At 37.4% G+C, this 24256-nt stretch overlaps 1 long non-coding RNA gene and 1 other non-coding gene across 5 annotated transcripts; both read right to left on the reverse strand.

Moving 5' to 3' along the window:
* Positions 1-193: 193 nt before the first annotated feature.
* Positions 194-23591, reverse strand: LOC140183789 (uncharacterized). 4 transcript variants are annotated; one of them, XR_011879898.1, is made up of 6 exons: positions 22953-23591; positions 22572-22854; positions 22345-22490; positions 2306-2415; positions 2079-2221; positions 194-586 (listed from the first exon to the last, which is right to left on the reverse strand). It is a non-coding gene; the product is annotated as an uncharacterized lncRNA (long non-coding RNA). The 4 variants fall into 4 exon arrangements; XR_011879900.1 differs by lacking the exons at positions 194-586; positions 2079-2221; positions 2306-2415 and adding an exon at positions 14769-15171; XR_011879899.1 differs by lacking the exons at positions 194-586; positions 2079-2221; positions 2306-2415 and adding an exon at positions 18299-18818.
* LOC112793126 (small nucleolar RNA R71) lies at positions 7922-8029 on the reverse strand. The gene has a single exon (XR_003197835.1). It is a non-coding gene; the product is annotated as a small nucleolar RNA R71 (small nucleolar RNA).
* Positions 23592-24256: the final 665 nt, after the last annotated feature.

Consider the following 24256-nt stretch of genomic DNA (forward strand, 5'->3'; position numbering starts at 1 on the left):
TAATTATCCAAAAATAAGGGGATTATATGTCACGTATCCCTTTAAATACAAACAATTAGAAATTCAGTATAATATGTTTTCAAGCTGTTGTTCAAGTAAAGAGTTTTTTCAAGTTTTACAAGAACTCAATTAGAACATGGGTCATACTTCTATTTCACCCATATTCATAAAATAAAGAGCAAAAACAATTATTGAAATATAAATCTAAATAAGGATTAAATTAGAAAGATCAAATGAATAAATCTATACAAATAGACAGAGCTCCTAACCTTAACAATGGAGGATTAGTTGCTCATGGTTCAGAGAAGAAAAATAAGGGTTCTGGTAAAAATGTACTGAGTTCTTATCTGATGGCATCTAAGTTCCTATTTATAACTAATCCTAATAAATTTGAAATCTAATTATCTAAAATTAAAAATAATATCCTTTCCTAAAAATAAGATTTTGAATTTAAATTCGAATTAATTAATAAGTCTTCAGCTGATGGGTGGGGACCACTTGTTTTGTTCATTTTGCAGCTTCTAATATGTGTTTTCTGGGCTAGAAATTGGGTCAAAACAGCCCAAAAATTACCCCCAGCGTTTTTCTGCATGTGGCGCATGTCACGCGTACGCGTTAGTAAATGCAAAAGCAAGTAAGCATATATTGTTGGAATGAGGTAAATAACTAGAATGGAGTGAGTGAATCAATGTGACAGTGAAGAAAAGAGTGTGTGAGTTCTAAATTGCGCGCGGTAAAGAACACACGCACACTCGCATAAAAAGCTTTGTCACAATTACACAAAAGAAGTATGCACTACCCTCATTCTAGTGTGCTTGAAATACTTTAATCTTGTAGGTTGGGACAACCAAACAAGCGATAAAGAAGTATGAAAGCATTCAAGCAAATATACAACCTATGGATGTATATGATCAAGAAGCACAATGCATTAAGGTAAATGCACAACATCCATTATCAAGAAATTGCCTAATCAAAGAAAGGATTCAAATCACATGGTGGCCAAATCATGCAATTAAAAAAGACTTAAAAAGCTTGAAGGCAATTCTCATTCACTTGGTATTCACAAATGTTCAATGAAGAAACTCATAACCAAGTAGCAAAATATAACCTCAATCAAAGAATCCAACAATGAGTATAAACACAATGATGTTAAGATAACATCTTATCAGTAATCAACATCAATACACAGTAAACAAGATTTATAATCCAACACTTATAAAGAGAAACAGAAAATAAAATGAAAACTTAAACTAATGAAACAAATAACTAACTATCTAACTAAAGAACTGGTTATAGATGGTGTTTGGTAGTGTTGGATGATGGGTAAAGAAGGGAAAGAAGAGAAGAGAAGAGAGAAGAAGGAAAGAAATGGAATGTGACTAAAAGAATTTAGCCGCAATTATAACATTTGCCAGTAAAGACCTTTTTAATGGCCACAAAAAGTATATAACTATTAGTGGCTATTTTCTTGGCAATTTATGTGGCCACCAAAAATAATTCCAAAATTGCAATGTTATTCATTTTTAGCGGTCATTACTATTGCCACCAAAACCCATTTTACCGGCAATTTATATGGCCACTAAAAATAATTCTAAAATTGTAATATTATTTACTTTTTGTTGACATTACTATTGCTGCTAAAATTTTAAGACTTTTTATAGTTATATTATACTCATTTTCTTAGAAACAATGAACTACCTTTTTTTAGAATCTCAATTATTTGTGCCAACAATTATTATTATTATGCATAATATAAATATACTGAACTTAATTACTATAAAATGAGATATTTCATTAAACTCAAAATATTGATACATAAATTTCTCTTGAAAATTAATAAATTATGTTACAAATCTAAACAACAAAAAATGCCAATATAAATATTTAAATGAGTTAAAGACATCAAGTAATTTTCGTTGACAAAACTTGTCCTCTTTTTCACAAACTTTCTTATGCAACCAATCCGAATGAGCTACCCGAGAAAAAGGATTTGCAATCTATAAGTATTAAATTCCTCAGAAAAATACGAAAAATACAAGAATCAATTACTTCAATATGCCAAAAGGAAAATTTAAAACCTTTTGTATGGCAGTGGGAATTGTGACAATTTTTTGAATGGTTGAAGAAAGCTGCTGCTTGTTGTAGGACCAGTCAACTATGGAGCGAATGCCAACATCTGATGAGGCCTTGCACCATCTTCGAACATAGTACTTCATTACTTCTGCAAACATTATGCAAATGCTTCCTTGTTTAAAATGCAAAGAATAGAATCGTTATTTGTTAATCATAAAACAAGACATTTTACCAGCTTTTGTTTCAAATAGTCTGGACATTCAATCTCGTATACAGTGTAACTTGATACCAAGTTTTCATAGAACTTCCTAGCATAATGAACCTGCAAGAATTAAATGACACCTGCAAAAATTAAATTCAATTCAGGTTCCTTCAACAGAGGAACAAGACAACAATTCCAGAATTTCCCATCAAGTTAGTGGAAAAATTTTTAAGATGTAGTTCGGCATTTACCAACCCAACTCCTATCAAAACACTGAAAACAAACACAAACAATAACAAACACTAAGATCAATTCCTTCCCTGAAATGCCTACTACTTCCTGTAGCTATTCATATGTCACAGCCCAAAATGAGCCATGACTGGCACTCAAGAATAAGAGTTCCCTAACAAGCCTAACAGATTCGAATATAAGATAAATAAAAAGACTACAAATAATTTTTGATAAATTTACACTTTCTAGAATGAATAATTACATAATTTAACAAAAATAAAATAAATAAATATAGATGTATCCTGCCTGTGACATATGGAGTAGATGACGTCTAAGAACTCAACAAGGAATAGAACCCATTGCAGATCATTATTCTTGAATAGAAAGGCTCAAATAATCAAATACTTATTCCTGAAAAATATTTTTTTAAAAAGGGGTGAGTTTTGCAACTCAGTGACTAGACAGTACATCTATAATTCACATGAGACCATCTAAACATTATTATGAAAATAATTTTAGTTAGAAAATAATAATTTATATGAATAAGTGAATCAATAAGGGAGTTCTCATACAAAAATCAAATCAAATAGTTCACACTTGGGGCGGCTCCACCTCTAAGGGTAGCCCTTTCCTCTAGTGTGTCCGTATGGAATAACAGATCCAACGTGTGGCTTACACGTTAGGCTAGCAACGCCCCTGCTAGTTGAGGTTTGAGCCAGATGCATCTAGGTTAACGTCATAACTGCCGTTAACTACGATTTTCTAATACGAGCCTCCCAAACTAATTCAAAACATATAATTTCAAATACAACCAATCTTTGATCTTTCAAATATATACAGTATCAAATCAAATTAAATAATACTTTCTTATCAAAAATCCTTCTCAATCATATGAAATGTCAAATATACTTTACAAATTCATAGTATATGAGTGAGTATTCACAATACTTTAATGTTTCAAAAGCACGTATTCAATAAAATCAAATATTATAAAATAATACAAAACTTCATCAAACATGTATATAGTCTCATGTGCAGATTAAAAATTCGAATTTCACAAAAATAATATTTAGTTCTAATAAATCCATTATTAAATCAAGTTTAAATCCTTTGTTAATAACTTGTAAGTATAGTCATAAATTCAAACAGCATATATCAAAATAATTATAGATGTAAAGCCAAATAATTATAAATGTAAAGCCTACTCACAACTTAGTCTCAAAGGACTGAAGATACCAAACCCGGTGTACCAAACTAAAGGGTACGGAAGAGCGAAAAATTTGGACGGAGGCAGCAGCAGCTCCAATAGGCAAGCAAAACAGCGAACAAAGGCACAACAGTACAAAAGTGATGAATGGCTAAAAGCAGAGCAACGACGACAGCATCAACAACTGTGATAAAATAGTAGCGGAAACGGAAACAAAACAGAACAACCACTAACCAGGCTAGAACGGTGGTGAAACAGAACTGACAGAGGTGTGAAACCCTTCCTATGACGTTTTCAAAGGGCAAGGATAATGGTGGAACCAGTGGAGGAAGAATGGAGGATAGAGCACGGCCAGATAGGACAGCAGCTTTCCGACAAGTTCTCCTCCGGCGGCGACCCAGCAGCTCAGCGACGAGCTCCTTCAGTGACGACGGCAACCACCGCGACAGCCCCAACAGCGACGGTAGCGTCATTGCTCTCTCTCTCTCTCTGCTCGATCTCTCTTTCCTCTGGTGTGCAACGGTGGCTTGGCGAGTTCAGTAGTGACGCGGCAGAGTATGGTGGCGGTGATGAGCGGATAATTTGTACGCTTTTTGGCATTGTTTTTAGTATGTTTTTAGTATGATCTAGTTAGTTCTTAGTATATTTTTATTAGTTTTTAGTTAAAATTCACTTTTCTGGACTTTACTATGAGTTTGTGTGTTTTTCTGTGATTTCAGGTATTTTCTGGCTGAAATTGAGGGACCTGAGCAAAAATCTGATTCAGAGACTAAAAAGGACTGCAGATGCTGTTGGATTCTTACCTCCCTGCACTCAAAGTAGATTTTCTGGAGCTACAGAAGCCCAATTGGCGCGCTCTCAACGGCGTTGGAAAGTAGACATCCTGGGCTTTCCAGCAATATATGATAGTCCATACTTTGCCCAAGATTTGATGGCCCAAACCGGCGTTCAAAGTCACCTTCAGAATTCCCAGCGTTAAATGCCGGAACTGGCACAAGGATGGGAGTTAAACGCCCAAACTGGCACCAAAGCTGGCGTTTAACTCCAAGAAGAGTCTCTACATGAAAATGCTTCAATGCTCAGCCCAAGCACACACCAAGTGGGCCCGGAAGTGGATTTTTATGTCATTTACTCATCTCTGTAAACCCTAGGCTACTAGTTCTCTATATATAGGACCTTTTACTATTGTATTTGAATCTTCTGATCTTTGGATTCTTTTGATCTTTAGATCTTTTGATCACTTTGGGAGGCTGGCCATTCGGCCATGCCTAGACCTTGTTCTTATGTATTTTCAACGGTGGAGTTTCTACACACCATAGATTAAGGTGTGGAGCTCTGCTGTACCTCGAGTATTAATGCAATTACTATTGTTCTTCTATTCAATTCCGCTTGTTCTTGTTCTAAGATATCACTTGTTCTTCAACTTGATGAATGTGATGATCCGTGACACTCATCATCATTCTCACCTATGAACGTGTGCCTGATAACCACCTCCGTTCTACCTTAGATTGGGTGGATATCTCTTGGATTCTCTAACCGGAATCTTCGTGGTATAAGCTAGAACTGATGGCGGCATTCAAGAGAATCCGGAAGGTCTAAACCTTGTCTGTGGTATTCTGAGTAGGATTCGATGATTGAATGACTGTGACGAGCTTCAAACTCCTGAGGGCGGGGCGTTAGTGACAGACGCAAAAGAATCACTGGATTCTATTCCGGCCTGATTGAGAACCGACAGATGGATAGCCGTGCCGTGACAGGGTGCGTTGAACATTTCCACTGAGAGGATGGGAGGTAGCCACTGACAACGGTGAAACCCTTGCATACAGCTTGCCATGGAAAGGAGTAAGAAGGATTGGATGAAGACAGTAGGAAAGCAGAGAGACGGAAGGGACAAGCATCTTCATACGCTTATCTGAAATTCCCACCAATGAATTACATAAGTATCTCTATCTTTATCTTTATGTTTTATTCATCATTCATAACCATTTGAGTTTGCCTGACTAAGATTTACAAGGTGACCATAGCTTGCTTCATACCAACAATCTCTGTGGGATCGACCCTTACTCGCGTAAGGTTTATTACCTGGACGACCCAGTACACTTGCTGGTTAGTTGTGCGAAGTTGTAGTGATCACAATTTCGTCCACCAAGTTTTTGGCACCGTTGCCGGGGATTGTTTGAGTTTGGACAACTGACGGTTCATCTTGTTGCTTAGATTAGGTATTTTTTCTTCAGAGTTCTTAATAATGAATTCTAGTGTTTCAAAGTGATGTTCTTATCATCACCAAAGCTGATTGATTCTCATCAATTTAGCTCTTGAATGCAATGTCCTGCTGAAGCTTGGTTGGCCATGTCTAATTCCTTTAGACTGAAGCTTTAGACTAACATTGCATGATTCCTGGAATTCTCATTAAGAATTTTGATACCTTTATTTTCTTTTCCACTTAATTTTCGAAAAATAAAAAAAAAATTTACAAAATCATAAAATCCAAAAATATTTCTTGTTTGAGTCTAGAGTCTCATTTTAAGTTTGGTGTCAATTGCATGTTTCTGCTCCTTTTGCATTCATGCATGTGTCTTCATTAATCTTCAAGTTGTTCTTGATGGTTTCATTGCTCTGATTTTTAAATTCTCTTGACTTGAGTGTTTTGTGTGTCTCATATGCATTCTCATTTTGTTAGTGTCAGTAGTATACAAACTGCTAAGTTTGGTGTCTTGCATGCATTGTTATTTGATTTTAGTTGCATTTTGATTATTCCTCTTTATTAAAAATCCAAAAAATATTTTTAATTTGTGTCTTTTCAAGTCAATAATACAGAGAATTTGAAGATTCAGAACATACTGCAGAGGAATTACACAGAAAAAGCTGGGCGTTCAAAACGCCCAGTGAAGAAGGACAGACTGGCGTTTAAACGCCAGCCAGGGTGCTTGGCTGGGCGTTTAACGCCCAAAAGGGTAGTAGTTTGGGCGTTAAACGCCAGAATGTGCACCATTCTAGGCGTTTAACGCCAGGATGGCACAAGAGGGAAGATTTTGTTTTCAAATCAAATTTTTTTAGTTTTCAAAATCTTTTCAAAATCAAATCTTTTTCAAAATCAATTTCTCTCCATTTTCAAAAATACTTGCTATCAATTAATGATTTGATTCAACATTTCAAGTATGTTGCCTTTTCTGTTGAGAAAGGTTTAATGTTTGAATCATATCTTTTCTTGATAGCCAAGTCATTAATTTTTAAAATCAAATCTTTTTTAAAATGTTTTTCAAATCATATCTTCTCAATCACATCTTTTTAAAATCAATCATATCTTCTTAACCACATCTTTTTCAAAATAGTTTTCAATCAAATCTTTTTTATTTCTAATTTCAAAATCTTTTTCAAAAAATCACTTTACTTCTTTCTCAATCATGGTTTTCGAAAATCAATTAGTGTTTTTCAAAATGTTTTTAAAATATTTTACTTAATTTTCGAAAATTCCTTCCCCTCTTCTCACATCCTTCTATTTATGGACTAACACTATTCCTTAATGAACAATTCGAACTCCATCTTTCTTGATAAGTTCGAATTTTCTACTTCTGCCTTCTAGTTTTCTTTTCCTCTGACACCTCAAGGAATCTCTATACTGTGACATAGAGGATTCCATATTTTCTTGTTCTCTTCTCTTTCATATGAGCAGAAGCAAAGACAAAAGCATTCTTGTTGAGGCTGATCCTGAACCTGAAAGGACCTTGAAGCGAAAGCTAAGAGAAGCTAAGGCACAATTCTCTGTAGAGGACCTAACATAAATCTCCCAAGAAGAAGAACCCATGGCAGCCGAAAACAACAACAATGCCAATAATGCAAGGAAGGTGCTGGGTGACTTTACTGCACCTACTCCCGACTTCTATGGGAGAAGCATCTCTATCCCTGCCATTGGAGCAAACAACTTTGAGCTTAAGCCTCAATTAGTTTCTCTAATGCAACAGAATTGCAAGTTCCATGGACTTCCATTGGAAGATCTTCATCAGTTCTTAGCTGAGTTCTTGCAAATCTGTGACACTGTCAAGACTAATGGGGTTGACCCTGAGGTCTACAGACTTAAGCTATTCCCTTTTGCTGTAAGAGACAGAGCTAGAATATGGTTGGACTCACAACCTAAAGAAAGCCTGAACTCTTGGGAAAAGCTAGTCAATGCCTTCTTGGCAAAGTTCTTTCCACCTTAAAAATTGAGTAAGCTTAGAGTGGAAGTCCAAACCTTCAGACAGAAGGAAGGAGAATCCCTCTATGAAGCTTGGGAAAGATACAAACAATTAATCAGAAAGTGTCCCTCTGATATGCTTTCTGAATGGAGCATCATAGGTATTTTCTATGATGGTCTCTCTGAACTATCCAAGATGTCTTTGGATAGCTCTGCTGGAGGATCTCTTCATCTGAAGAAGACGCCTACAGAAGCTCAAGAGCTGATTGAAATGGTTGCAAATAACCAATTCATGTACACTTCTGAAAGGAATCCTGTGAACAATGGGACGAATCAGAAGAAAGGAGTTCTTGAGATTGATACTCTGAATGCCATATTGGCTCAGAACAAAATATTGACTTAGCAAGTCAATATGATTTCTCAAAGTCTGTCTGGAATGAAAAATGCACCAGGCAGTACTAAGGAAGCTTCATCTGAAGAAGAAGCTTATGATCCTGAGAACCCTTCAATGGAAGAGGTGAATTACATGGGAGAACCCTATGGAAACACCTATAATCCTTCATGGAGAAATCATCCAAATCTCTCATGGAAGGATCAACAGAGACCTCAACAAGGTTTCAACAATAATAATGGTGGAAGAAACAGGTTTAGCAATGGCAAGCCTTTTCCATCATCTTCTCAGCAACAGACAGAGAGTTCTAAGCAGAACCACTCTGACTTAGCAACCATGGTCTCTGATCTAATCAAAACTACTCAAAGTTTCATGACTGAAATAAGGTCCTCCATTAGAAACTTGGAGGGACAAGTGGGTCAGCTGAGCAAGAAAATTACTGAACTCCCTCCTAGTACTCTTCCAAGCAATACAGAAGAAAATCCAAAAGGAGAGTGCAAAGCCATCAACATGGCCGAATTTGGAGAGGAGGAAGAGGCAGTAAACGCCACTGAGGAAGACCTCAATGGACGTCCACTAACCTCCAATGAGTTCCCAAGTGAGGAACCATGGGAATCTGAGGCTCAAAATGAGACCATAGAGATTCCATTGGACTTACTTCTGCCATTCATGAGCTCTGATGAGTATTCTTCCTCTGAAGAGGATGAGTATGTCACTGAAGAGCAAGTTGCTAAATACCTTGGAGCAATCATGAAGCTAAATGACAAGTTATTTGGAAATGAGACTTAGGAGGATGAACCCCCTTTGCTCACCAAAGAACTGGATGACTTGTCTAGGCAGAAACTGCCTCAAAAGAGACAGGATCCTGGGAAGTTTTCAATACCTTGTACCATAGGCACCATGACCTTTAAGAAGGCCTTGTGTGACCTAGGGTCAAGTGTAAACCTCATGCCTCTCTCTGTAATGGAGAAGCTAGGGATCTTTGAGGTGCAAGCTGCAAAAATCTCACTAGAGATGGCAGACAATTCAAGAAAACAAGCTCATGGACTTGTAGAGGATGTTCTGGTAAAGGTTGAAGACCATTACATCCCTGCTAATTTCATAGTCCTAGAGACTGGGAAGTGCATGGATGAATCCATCATCCTTGACAGACCCTTCCTAGCCACAGCAAAGGCTGTGATTGATGTTAATAGAGGAGAATTGATCATTCAAGTGAATGAAGAATCCTTTGTGTTTGAGGCTCAAGGATATCCCTCTGTCACCACGGAGAGGAAGCATGAAGAGCTTCTCTCAAAACAGAGCCAAACAGAGCCCCCACATTCAAACTCTAAGTTTGGTGTTGGGAGGCCACAACCAACTTCTAAGTTTGGTGTTGAACCCCCACATTCAAACTTTAAGTTTGGTGTTGGGAGGTTCCAACATTGCTCTGAGCATCTGTGAGGCTCCATGAGAGCCCTCTGTCAAGCTACTGACATTAAAGAAGCGCTTTTTGGGAGGCAACCCAATGTTATATTTTATCTATTTTTCCTTTGTTATTTTATGTTTTCTGTAGGTTGATGATCATGAGAAGTCACAAAATCAATTGAAAAAGAAAAAACAGAATGAAAAACAGAAAGAAAAACAGCACACCCTGGAGGAAGAACCTGCTGGCGTTTAAACGCCAGTAAGGCTAGCAGATGGGCGTTTAACGCCAGAAAGGGGCACCAGACTGGCGTTAAACGCCAGTAAAGGGCAAGAACTTGGCGTTAAACGCCAGAAAGGGGCATCAGCCCGGCGTTTAACGCCAGAATAGGCACAAAGAGCAATTTTGCTCGCCACTTGGTGCAGGGATGACTTTTCCTTGACACCTCAGGATCTGTGGACCCCACAGGATCCCTACCTACCCCACCACTCTCTCTCTCTTCTTCACCCATTCACCAATCACCTCAACACCTCTTCCCCAAAAACCCTTCACCTATCAAATCCCATCTTTCTCTTCACCACTCACATCCACCCTTCATAAAACCCTACCTACCCCACCATTCAAATTCAAACCACTTTCCCACCCAAACCCACCCTCCCATAGCCGGACATCACCCTCCCCCCACTCCTATATAAACCCATCTTCCCTCCTTCATTTTCACACAACTTAAACACTACTTCTCCCCCCTTTGGCCGAACCACAAGGCCATCTCCATCTCCTCTATTTCTTCTTCTTCTACTCTCTTCTTTCTTCTTTTGCTCGAGGACGAGCAAACCTTTTAAGTTTGGTGTGGTAAAAGCATTGCTTTTCATTTTTCCATAACCATTTATGGCATCCAAGGCCGGAGAAACCTCTAGAAAGAGGAAAGGGAAGGCAAAAGCTTCCACCTCCGAGTCATGGGAGATGGAGAGATTCATCTCAAGGGTGCATCAAGACCACTTCTATGAAGTTGTGGCCTTGAAGAAGGTGATCCCCGAGGTCCCTTTCAAACTCAAAAAGAGTGAATATCCGGAGATCCGACATGAGATCCGAAGAAGAGGTTGGGAAGTCTCACCAACCCCATTCAACAAGTCGGAATCTTAATGGTTCAAGAGTTCTATGCCAATGCATGGATCACCAAGAATCATGATCAAAGTGTGAACCCGGATCCAAAGAATTGGGTTACTATGGTTCGGGGGAAATACTTGGATTTTAGTCCGGAAAATGTAAGGTTGGCATTCAACTTGCCCATGATGCAAGGAGATGAACACCCTTACACTAGAAGGGTCAACTTTGATCAAAGGTTGGACCAAGTCCTCATAGACAATTGTGAAGAGGGCGCCCAATGGAAGAGAGATTCAAGAGGAAAGCCGGTTCAATTGAGAAGGCATGACCTCAAGCCCGTGGCTAGGGGATGGTTGGAGTTTATCCAACGCTCAATCATTCCCACTAGCAACCGGTCCGAAGTTACTATAGACCGGGCTATCATGATTCATAGCATCATGATTGGAGAAGAAATAGAAGTTCATGAGGTGATATCCCAAGAACTTTATAAGGTGGCGGACAAGTCCTCTACCTTGGCAAGGTTAGCCTTTCCTCATCTCATTTGTCACCTCTGTTATTCAGTTGGAGTTGACATAGAGGGAGACATCCCCATTGATGAGGACAAGCCCATCACTAAGAAGAAGATGGAGCAAACAAGAGACCCCTCTCATTATCAAATCCCTGAGATGCCTCAAGGGATGCACTATCCTCCACAAAACTATTGGAAGCAATTAAACACCTCCCTAGGAGAATTGAGTTCCAACATGGGACAACTAAGGGTGGAACACCAAGAACATTCCATTCTCCTCCTTGAAATTAGAGAAGATCAAAGAATCATGAGAGAGGAGCAACAAAGACAAGGAAGAGACATTGAGGAGCTCAAGCACTCCATAGGATCTTCAAGAGGAAGAACAAGCCGCCATCACTAAGGTGGACCCGTTCTTTAATTTCCTTGTTCTTTATTTTTCTGTTTTCGAAAATTATGCTTATGTTTAGCTATGTTTGTGTCTTGTGATCATTAGTGTCTTAGTGTCTATGCCTTAAAATTATGAATGTCCTATGAATCCATCACCTCTCTTGAATGAAAAATTTTCTTAATTGAAAAAGAGAAGAATTGCATGAATTTTGAATTTTATAACAGTTTAATTATTTTGATGTGGTGGCAATACTTTTGTCTTCTGAATGTATGCTTAAACAGTGCATATGTCTTTTGAATTTGTGGTTCATGAATGTTGGCTCTTGAAAGAATGATGAAAAAGGAGACATGTTACTGAGGATCTGAAAAATCATAAAAATGATTCTTGAAGCAAGAAAAAGCAGTGAATACAAAAAAAAAAATTCGAAAAAAGAAAAAAAAAAGAGAAAAAGAAAGAAATAAAGTTGTGATCCAAGGCAAAAAGAGTGTGCTTAAGAACCTTGGACACCTCTAATTGGGGACTCTAGCAAAGCTGAGTCACATTCTGAAAAGGTTCACCCAATTATGTGTCTGTGGCATGTATGTATCCGGTGGTAATACTGGAAGACAGAGTGCTTTGGGCCACGGCCAAGACTCAATAAGTAGCTGTGTTCAAGAATCATCATACTTAACTAGGAGAATCAATGACACTATCTGGATTCTGAGTTCCTAAAGAAGCCAATCATTCTGAATTTCAAAGGATAGAGTGAGATGCCAAAACTGTTCAGAGGCAAAAAGCTAAAAGCCCCGCTCATCTAATTAATACTGATCTTCATAGATATTTTTGGAATTCATTGTATATTCTCTTCTTTTTATCTTATTTGATTTTCAGTTGCTTGAGGACAAGCAACAATTTAAGTTTGGTGTTGTGATGAGCGGATAATTTGTACGCTTTTTGGCATTGTTTTTAGTATGTTTTTAGTATGATCTAGTTAGTTCTTAGTATATTTTTATTAGTTTTTAGTTAAAATTCACTTTTTTGGACTTTACTATGAGTTTGTGTGTTTTTCTATGATTTCAGGTATTTTCTGGCTGAAATTGAGGGACCTGAGCAAAAATCTGATTCAGAGACTAAAAAGGACTGCAGATGCTGTTGGATTCTGACCTCCCTGCACTCGAAGTAGATTTTCTGGAGCTACAGAAGCCCAATTGGCGCGCTCTCAATGGCGTTGGAAATTAGACATCCTGGGCTTTCCAGAAATATATGATAGTCCATACTTTGCCCAAGATTTGATGGCCCAAACCGGCGTTCAAAGTCACCTTCAGAATTCCCAGCGTTAAACGCCGGAACTGGCACAAGGATGGGAGTTAAACGCCCAAACTGGCACCAAAGCTGGCGTTTAACTCCAAGAAGAGTCTCTACACGAAAATGCTTCAATGCTCAGCCCAAGCACACACCAAGTGGGCCCGGAAGTGGATTTTTATGTCATTTACTCATCTCTGTAAACCCTAGGCTACTAGTTCTCTATATATAGGACCTTTTACTATTGTATTTGAATCTTCTGATCTTTGGATTCTTTTGATCTTTAGATCTTTTGATCACTTTGGGAGGCTGGCCATTCGGCCATGCCTAGACCTTGTTCTTATGTATTTTCAACGGTGGAGTTTCTACACACCATAGATTAAGGTGTGGAGCTCTGCTGTACCTCGAGTATTAATGCAATTACTATTGTTCTTCTATTCAATTCCGCTTGTTCTTGTTCTAAGATATCACTTGTTCTTCAACTTGATGAATGTGATGATCCGTGACACTCATCATCATTCTCACCTATGAACGTGTGCCTGACAACCACCTCCGTTCTACCTTAGATTGGGTGGATATCTCTTGGATTCTCTAACCGGAATCTTCGTGGTATAAGCTAGAACTGATGGCGGCATTCAAGAGAATCCGGAAGGTCTAAACCTTGTCTGTGGTATTCTGAGTAGGATTCGATGATTGAATGACTGTGACGAGCTTCAAACTCCTGAGGGCGGGGCGTTAGTGACAGACGCAAAAGAATCACTGGATTCTATTCCGGCCTGATTGAGAACCGACAGATGGATAGCCGTGCCGTGACAGGGTGCGTTGAACATTTCCACTGAGAGGATGGGAGGTAGCCACTGACAACGGTGAAACCCTTGCATACAGCTTGCCATGGAAAGGAGTAAGAAGGATTGGATGAAGACAGTAGGAAAGCAGAGAGACGGAAGGGACAAGCATCTTCATACGCTTATCTGAAATTCCCACCAATGAATTACATAAGTATCTCTATCTTTATCTTTATGTTTTATTCATCATTCATAACCATTTGAGTTTGCCTGACTAAGATTTACAAGGTGACCATAGCTTGCTTCATACCAACAATCTCTGTGGGATCGACCCTTACTCGCGTAAGGTTTATTACTTGGACGACCCAGTACACTTGCTGGTTAGTTGTGCGAAGTTGTAGTGATCACAATTTCGTCCACCAGGCGGCGAAGCAGCAGCAAGGCGGCGACGGCAACTTGGCAAGTGCAGTGACGGCGGCGACGAGGCCCACCAGCGCCGCTGCTTCTCCTTTCTCTCTCTCTCTCTGATATCACTCTCTCAAATCTCCCTCTCTTCTCTTTTTCCTTCACCTCTGCTCTCACCCTTTCCTTTTTCCCATCTTCCTTCCTTCTTTTTTTTTCTTTCATTCCCAGCTACTACTGTTAGGTGTGTGTGTGTTGCTGAAAAAGAAAGGGGGTTAGGGTTTCTTTGGTGTAAAGGGATAATTAGGTGTTAATTAGGGTTAGGGTTTGGTAAAATAAATAAGGGTAGTATAGGAATTTTGATCAAATTGGAGGGTTGGATAGTAATCAAAGAAATCAAATGTAAAAGGTTTTAAAAAAAATTCAGGACATTACATTCTACCCTCCTTACAAAAATTTTCGTCCTCGAAAATTGATATAAGATGGAAAAGATCTATACCAGCTTTACCTTTGCACACCTTATAAAAAAATAAATAGTTTCAGCATATACAATTTCATATACCATATGGCATGAATATAAGAAAAAAATGTGAAGCGAAATAGAAGCCAGAAAATAGGCATGATGCAAAAGATTACACAGTTTTATCACACTATTAAACATGAGAAAGAAGTATAAAGTGATGCAAACGTTACAAAATAGGTTTGTGTCAAAAAGACATGGTTAACATTCACACACACCCTTGTTCCCTTGATAAGACAAACACATATAGCGCTCTTCAACTTTTACCAAAATCTCCTTAACTTTCTCCTCAGATAACTCCCACTTCATAATTTCCTTATTCTGTTGCACATATATAATATATCCATGGTAGCAACCGGTCTCACATCAAGACTTGGGATTTCAAATTTCCAAACTTCAGCATAATTTATCTTCACAACTTCTTGTAACGTTGCACACTTACAAATTTCACATTCCGCGTCCATAATTCATGTTCCATAGAACTAATGTATTGCTGGCTATATCTAGTAATCGCACGTAACATCAAAACAAGTTTGAATTTACTCAATGGGATACAAAACTAGGCAGAGAACAAACATCACGGACAGTGTTCGAAAGAATTCAGAAGGATGCGTAGGATCGCAACTAATCAAGGATATACAGAAACAGTGAAACATGCCAAAAAGAAAATCAATCGCATCTTAGCAAGGAAATCTAAATCAAGAAACTTTGATAGAACAATAAAGAAAAAGATAGTGTATAAAGTCAAAACAAATTTATGTTGAATCAAAGAAGTACGAAATTCACAAGAAATGGCCACTAAAGTCAACGGTAATATTCACAAAGATTTAAAAGAATGATTAGGAACATAATCAAATAGGACATCCATCAACAATGGATAAAACTAAGAGAGAATCATTAAAAGCATAAATGCTGTCACGTCAAATAAATTTAAGTTGAAACAAAAGATGCATGGTTTATAAATTGAAGATTAATAGGGGTTAGGGCAAAGGGTTTTTTTTTTCCTCAAGAATTTTAGAGGATACCTAGGTGCACAATCATGCAAGGATATGCATGAGCAAATGGAATGTGGTTGAAAGAGAATCGAGTTGTATTCGAAGAAAAAATTTTTCCAGAGTGAAGGTCTCCTATAAAGTTAATACAGGAATAAGTGGTGCATTGCAAATAAGCAGGCTCAAACAACATAAGGAAGTTACTTGGGCCATATAAGGAAGTGCAGGCAAGATCTAGGTCTATCTTATAAAAAATTCAAAGAATGATTAGGGACAAGATCAGGCAGAAGAAGAATAAAATCAAAACATTTTCAAAGAAAAATTCGGAACAAGAACTCTAGGAGAATACTAGAAGACATGATGTATCACAACAAAGCAAGTTCAGATTTACATCAAGTTGTTACATAGTTCATGTAGAGAAAACTAAAGTCAACATCTATATTGTCGATAATCTATAGGATGGCCAGCAGCACGATCAGATCGAGATATGTTTAAGGGATGAAGAAAAATAATCAAATCGCATTTCAATAAGAATTAAAACAAGGAACTTTCGATATGAAAGAAGAATGAAGGATATGTCAAATCACACGGCACGATTAAAGCGCATACTTCGACACAAAGTAACTCGAAAAGAATACCTAACATTCTCAAACTTAACGATTACCATTACTTAAATAAAAAGAAAGGAGTTTAAAGAACTATTTCTCACATGTTATAATTTCTAGCCTTATATGCACCATGCTCAATAACCACACCACAAGATGTAACAACGCTAGATATTTTAACTCATGTCATGTTCAAGTACTAAGCCAAACACATTACTATCAGATTATATTCCAAAAAAAAAATTATTCAGAAAACACATCTCAAGAAAAAAATAGCTTGCACTGCTGAAACAATAGAACGACATCAACAAAAGAGGTCAATTATATAACTAGTAAAAGTAGCATACAACTACTATAATAATTTTCAAGAGAAAGTCAGAAAATACAAATAAAAATATGATCTTACTTCAAAACCTCCCGGTTTTTCACATTAGAACTACCAATGTTTACAAACATAGTCAATTCAGATGATGAGATTCGTTATATGCACGTCGGTTAAAAACATGTTCCATGTAGATTGCATATACTATCATCCACATGGCCTACAAAATCAAATGAGCAAAATAGATAAAATTTTTAGAGCTAATATAATTATAAATAATTCTGTTAATTCGATTAATGAGTGCTTGGCAACTTGAAGATTGAACCATTTAATTTATTTACGGAATGTCTTCCTGAAAATCATCTCATGTAATGATAAGTTTAAAATAGCAGGAAAGAATTAAAACCAAGTAAATCATTCTACTTTAAATCAACTTGGACAAGATTAGGCAATCCACAAAGCTCTGATAGTTTACATGTAGTTGTACATACAATTGTTTCCAAACTCAACTTGTCAAATTTTAACCACATCAAATAATTTTTTTCATAAATTAAAGAGACATAATTAGATGAGAGAGGGAAGGAATTTAAGATATAAATAGAATGAAGTCCTAACTAAATTAAGGTACAATTGTCTGATTCTTTTTTAAGTGTTTTGAATTAGATGCGACAAGTACAAACCAAGGTTCAAAAGCAAAAATGACAGATCAATAGTTGAATTCATTAAACAACATATTCTATAGCAATAGCAAATCAAGTGCCAAACTAACCCATTTATACTCCTCTTATGTATTATGTTTACATTGATTAAATTGTCCAAACATGGAAAAAATGTAATAAGACTTGATAATTTTTTTCAATTATTGACAATTCTGAATTTTCATTAATGTCCAAATTCAGTACAACAGCTGATCAAAGGAAAGTAATAAATTTAAAGGGAAATAATAGGTAACAATGAAGAAAATACTTTTACTCAGCGCACATACCAAAGTTGATAGGCATTTGAACTGTCGAATGTCCAAGATCCAAAAAGGAACAAAAGATAAATCAAGAACAACAATTACATACAAGGCAGTGAAGGAACTATTACATTGTGTTTAATGAAGATGGTTTAGCGAACCCAAATAGCAAGAAAAAAAAGTAAACTAAGGTCTACCTTATTATCTCCTACTTATCTTTAATCAAATTCAAATGACAAGCAAATTAAGATTATAGAATGTTAATTAGTTCATCCTTACATAAAGTAACAAGGTTTAATCATACACACGCAAATCAAGGCTCTATAAATCAAGGTTAATCACACACTGTATTTTTACTTTATAAAGAGGCAAAATAGCAGAACTAATATAAAAAAAGATAGAAATAGATATCCTGAGTAGAACAAGAAATCAATAACCAATAAGTAATTAATCAGAAATCAACATATGGAGAAAAGCACACAAAACTAAAAGAGAGACTTTACATAGCTACAGCGATGGTGGGAAGAGAAGATGTAGTAGTACGATACAGTAACTCAACAAATCCATGCAATCCACAACAAACATAGATCAAATCTTCTAAGTAATTCACAAATTATTGACATTAAGAACCATAGAGAATAACACGAAGAAAAGATTACAGCACACATTCACAAAATCGGAGAAAATTAAAACTAGCTACGAGAGAAATCGCGAGCCGGAACCAAAGCAGAAACCATTGCAAAAATACGTTCGAGAAAATCTACCAAAGGATAAATCAAGATTGGGTATAAAAGGATAGAAGCAGTAAAAAAGCGGTAGAGGATTAGAAGACAACAATGACAGAGGACAAAGAGGACATTCCTATAGGCCTTTGATAGTGTCACAATGTGTACAAATAGGCGCACTTCTATTTATACAATTGTGATCCTACCATAGGACACTTGCTCTATATTACACAGATTAAACCTAAGCTCTGATACCACTCTGTCACAGCCCAAAATGAGCCATGACTGGCGCTCAGGAAAAAGAGTTTTCTAGCAAGCCTAACAGATTCGAATATAAGATAAATAAAAAGACTACAAATAATTTTTGATAAATTTACACTTTCTAGAATGAATAATTACATAATTTAACAAAAATAAAATAAATAAATATAGATGTATCCTGCCTGTGACATATGGAGCAGATGACGTTTAAGAACTCAACAAGGAATAGAACCCATTGCAGATCATTACTCTTGAATAGAAAGGCTCACATAATCAAATACTTATTCCTGAAAAATATTTTTTAAAAAAGGGTGAGTTTTGCAACTCAGTGACTAGACAGTATATCTATAATTCACATGAGACCATCTAAACATTATTATGAAAATAATTTTAGTTAGAAAATAATAATTTATATGAATAAGTGAATCAATAAGGGAGTTCTCATACAGAAATCAAATCAAATAGTCCACACTTGGGGCGGCTCCACCTCTAAGGGTAGCCCTTTCCTCTAGTGTGTCTGTACGGAATAACAGATCCAATGTGTGGCCTACACGTTAGGCTAGCAACGCCCTTGCTAGCTGAGGTCTGAGCCAGATACATCTAGGTTAACATCATAACCGCTGTTAACTACGGTTTTCTAATATGAGCCTCCCAAACCAATTCAAAACATATAATTTCAACTACAACCAATCTTTGATCTTTCAAATATATACAATATCAAATCAAATTAAATAATACTTTCTTATCAAAAATCCTTTTCAATCATATGAAATGTTAAATATACTTTACAAATTCATAGTATATGAGTGAGTATTCACAATACTTTAATGTTTCAAAAGCACGTATTCAATAAAATCAAATATTCTAAAATAATACAAAACTTCATCAAACATGTATATAGTCTCAATTGCAGATTAAAAATTTGAATTTCACAAAAATAATATTTAGTTCTAATAAATCCATTATTAAAATTGTAACACCCTAACTACCAAAGCCCATGCTTCCGGCTGCGCGACTCTGATAGCTCGGACATTACGACGACACTTATACTATTTAATACTAAAATATGAGCCTGTTTAAAACTTTAAACCACAAGACCGCTCCCAAAAATACTTTCCTTCGACAAAGTACATCCATAGATACCATACCACTTACAAAACTCATCAACAGTACATCCATATATATACATATATATATATATATATATATATATATATAATATTACAAACATTAACCAATACAATTCCTATCCCTCTTACAGAATATATCAAGATAAAGGCGAGGGTACAATAAAACATAACTAAAATAATACAGAGCATCACCACAACAATTAAATAAACTCTTCGTGACTTCAATGCCCATATCCTGAAAGGGGGAAAAATGTAAGGGGGTGAGAACATCATCCTCGAAAGGGTTCTCAGTAGAGGGTTTTTGGGAATTACTGTAATAGGATACATGAAGATAAATCGTACCAGTGATTAATAACCGACTTATGCCTCTTTTCAAAAACAACAGTTTACAATAAAAGTAAAGTCGGAAATCTTTTCTGAAAGAGGAACCGTTCAATTCTCAAAACATCAAAGCCTTTCAAAATGGTTTATCTATACTGAACCAAAGTAGCCTTTCACATTTTATTCCAAACCAGAAACACAAAACCGAAATCAACCATCGGTTCATCTCAATCCAACCACGGCCCTAGGCCCAAACAATCCAACCACGGCCCTAGGCCCAAACAATCCAACCTTCAACCAAATCACCACAATCCAACAGAGTTCCAGTTGCAAACACAGATAGGAAGATGCAAGCACAAACAAACAGTTATTGCAAGTAGAACAATTAGCAATTAATCACATAGGCAAAACAAGTACAATATGCACACCCAAACAATGTCACATAGATGCATATGATGCATGCCTGTCCCTAGTGGCTGATGATATCATCTGTCGGTTATATAGCCAACCCGACACGTCCTGGTAGCTAACCATGGACAGAAACACCCCTCGCGGAGCAAGTAGGTTTGAGCTACAACCCCATTGCTACTACCCGCTCAACCCAGAGCCAGTGGAATAACCACTACTGCGGCTACTACCCAGGCGGGTGTTTAACAGCTCAACCTGGAGCGAGTGGAATCACCACTACTACCGCTACTACCCAGGCGTCACAGTCTCTAACCTGGAGCAAGTGGGACAAACCACAACCCTTGCTACTACCCAGGTATCTCAAGCATATATTCATTCAGTTCCAATCATGGATCAACATCCATCTCAGCCATCCGGCTTAAATTCATAATTCATAGTCAGCCATACGGCCCACAACTCATTCGGCAATCAGCCATAAAACAATATCATACATAGCCATTCCGGCTCACGGTTCAATCCAGAACCAGCCAATATTCATAATCATACATAGCCATTCCGGCCCATAACAAAACCGCACTTCCACCATTCAACATCATCAAATTCATAAAACCGGCATTTAAGCCATAAATCACTTTTCTCAAGCCATTTTGCTTTGAAATCAAGTTTCAACTCTTTTCAGCCTTGGCTTTAAAGGTCTCATTTCTCAAATCATCTCAGGCTCATAAGCCAAATTTTCTAAAAGTGAGTTCCCTTTTTAAAACAAAGCCACTCTCGGCATTCTCTTTCCAAAACTTCCAAAACCATGGAAAGTTAAAGATTCATTTTAGGAACATTCAAAATCACCCATCCAACAATGGGATTTTATAACAAAAGTTTCCCGAAAAAGTTCCAAGTCTTTAGGGAAGGTCAATCTATATCAATTCTTTAAGATTCATTGAAACTCTTAAAATCATAGATTCTCGGTTCAAGTAAATAAAAACTGAATTTACTATAAAACCGGCCATACAAAATCACAAGTTCCAACCCGGTCCAAAAATCAACTCATTTGAAACGGAACCGGTTCATTTGAATCAAACCACTTTCAGGTTTCTTTTTGGAACTCATTTTTCTAACTCTTCCAAAATGCCTCAAACTTGATTAATCAATCAAAAGTCTAGATTCCTTTGAAATCACTAAAAACTCCTTTTTATATTAAAATCAATATTAGAGCATCATTCTTTCCTTCAGTGATTCAAACGGTAAAAATAGTTCAGTTCTAAATAAGCCGAACTCAACGTATAAGGTTCATTAAATAAATTAAGCTTGAAAACATAAATATCCTCTTAATAAATCAAATAATACAATTTCTCAAATCCAACCCTTTTTAAATAACTTTTCAAACAAGACTAGGATTTTGCAGAAATTTCGGCAGCACCTCCCCTAAAACTTGGACTTTTGCCACCCGGTTCGGGTCCCAACTAAACCGTTTCTCATTCCTTTTCAACAACACAAAACCAGAAATCAATTCAAAGCAAGCTAAATCCAACAATCGCCTCAGTGGCGTATCTGAAGGATACCATTTCAAAATCAACTCAATATCAACCATTTTAACTCATTTTCAAAGTCTTAAGGAAACAGCTCAGTAATAAATCATTTGTCCAAAACCAAGTTAATTAAAGTAAACCAGGCTGAATTCAAAGGTGCATTCGACTTTTCAAATCATCAAAATAATTAACTCAAATCAAATCAATCCTCAACGGATTAAACTCAGATTTCAAATCTTTAAGGAATCAACTGCAAACATTACATTTCACAAAGCCGCACAACAATTCAGCCAAACCAACATCCATAATCATTCGAGTCAATCAAATAATACATAAGGCAGATACAATCACCACATACACAATATCTCACATCAGTATCCATATGTAATAATTCCAATACATAAAACATAGTTTTTGGAAAGCGCCCCTACCTCAAAACGTAAATTCCATAACCCAAATGCGTCACCAAAACTCTCAAACAACTCGAATTTACCGGCAGCTTACATCACAGCTTTGTTTACTCTCATAGCAGCAAGGACAATCCTTACGCGCAACATGTGGCTCCGATAACTTAATCCTAGAAAACATTATCATTGCGAAAGCCTTAAAATACATAACGGGATATGAACGAGGAAGGTTTCGAGGCAGAGATACTTACGGTAACTAAAGAATACTAACTGAACCAAAGGACAGAAGCTTCGGCGGTGTTTCCGATAGCCACAGAACCGCCCTTGGCAGCCGGAATCGCCGCGACTCAGCCTGCTCCGTTAGTAGTTCCCAGCACCTATTCTCAGCATCGGTGGTGACCCAGCAGTAAAAGGGCAAGCTAACAGAGATTCCAGCAACAGATAAAATAGTCCCAAAGTGAATACTAGCTGCAATCGCAACCTCCACACCGAGCCAGCAACCATCTCCAGAAATGGCAGCGGCGATGCAACTTACTATAACCATTTAATAAACACAAACAGTTTCACTGACAACTTCAAAGTAAGAGTGAATTGGTAGAGCTAGGGAGAACCAGAAACAGGGCAAGGCTCACCAAATCAGTAGCGGTTCCCGGCGGTAGCAGCGGCGGGTGAGCGGCGGTCCTTGGGCGGTGACGCACGCTACTAAACGCACGACCTCCCTCTCCTCGCAGCTCTCTCCCAACTCGGTGATGACAGTGACGCGGTGGTGTGACGGCCGGACGGCGACAGATCCGACAGGAACGGGACCCTTGGAGGCACAGGATACGGCGGGGCTAGCAGCGGTACAGCGCAATGGCTCCCTTTCTCCCTCGCGTCGTCTCTATCTCTCTCTTACTCAGGCTGGAACGGCGCCTCCATGGTGGCAGCAAATCGGTGGCGACGTGGTGGTGCGATGGCGAGCTCCCCCCTCCTCTACTCCGCCGCGACTCAGTCTCCCTCTGTTGGCGACGGCGGCGACGGTGGCAATGGCACCCACCGCACCGCCTCCCTCTTCTGTCAGACGGCGACGTGATGGTGGTGCAACCCAGTACACCGGCGCGACTGCTTCCTCTCCTCTTCCCCTTCTCCGCGACCAACAGTGCCTCGTGGTTCTGCGTGTGTTGTGTTTATCACAGGGCTACGCAGCAAAGAGGATGAAGGAGAGACTGTTGGCTGCGCAGCATGAAGAGAAGGGTTTTTGGGGGTGGTGTATCAAAATTAGGTTTAGGGTTAAGCTAGGGGTAGTTTTGTAATTTCAATTAAAAATTGGGAATAATATAGTAATTGAAATCCAATTTAAATCCAACACTATTTGTATATAGAAAAATACTATTTACTCATCACTTTTACAAATTATTTTCAACAAAATGCCCAAATCAAATAATTAGAAATAATATACTTAATTTCTCTATTTTTCAAAATAGCAGTACTAATATTTAAAATATTAGTTGCTTAGTCCATAACATATAAAATCCTTATTATTTCACAACTATCAACCTTATAATTCAAATATAGAAAATAATCCAATAATTATAAAATTGGATAATAATCATAACTCGTCTCAAATCCAATAAATCAAAAATTGCCTTAATTATCTTTAATAAAATAATTTCTGAAATCAAGGCTATAAATAACTATATGATTTGAGACTTACTCATAAAAAGACTTTTCAAAGGTTCTGGGTCTTACAAAAATCAAGTTTAAATCCTTTGTTAATAACTTATAAGTATAGTCATAAATTCAAGCAGCATATATAAAAATAATTATAGATGTAAAGCCAAATAATTATAAATGTAAAGCCTACTCACAACTTAGTCTCAAAGGACTGAAGATACCAAACCCGGGGTACCAAACTAAAGGGTACGGAAGAGTGAAAAATTTGGACGGAGGCAGCAGC

This window comes from Arachis hypogaea, chromosome 3, assembly GCF_003086295.3.
Source record: "Arachis hypogaea cultivar Tifrunner chromosome 3, arahy.Tifrunner.gnm2.J5K5, whole genome shotgun sequence".
NCBI classification, from domain to species: Eukaryota; Viridiplantae; Streptophyta; class Magnoliopsida; order Fabales; family Fabaceae; genus Arachis; species Arachis hypogaea.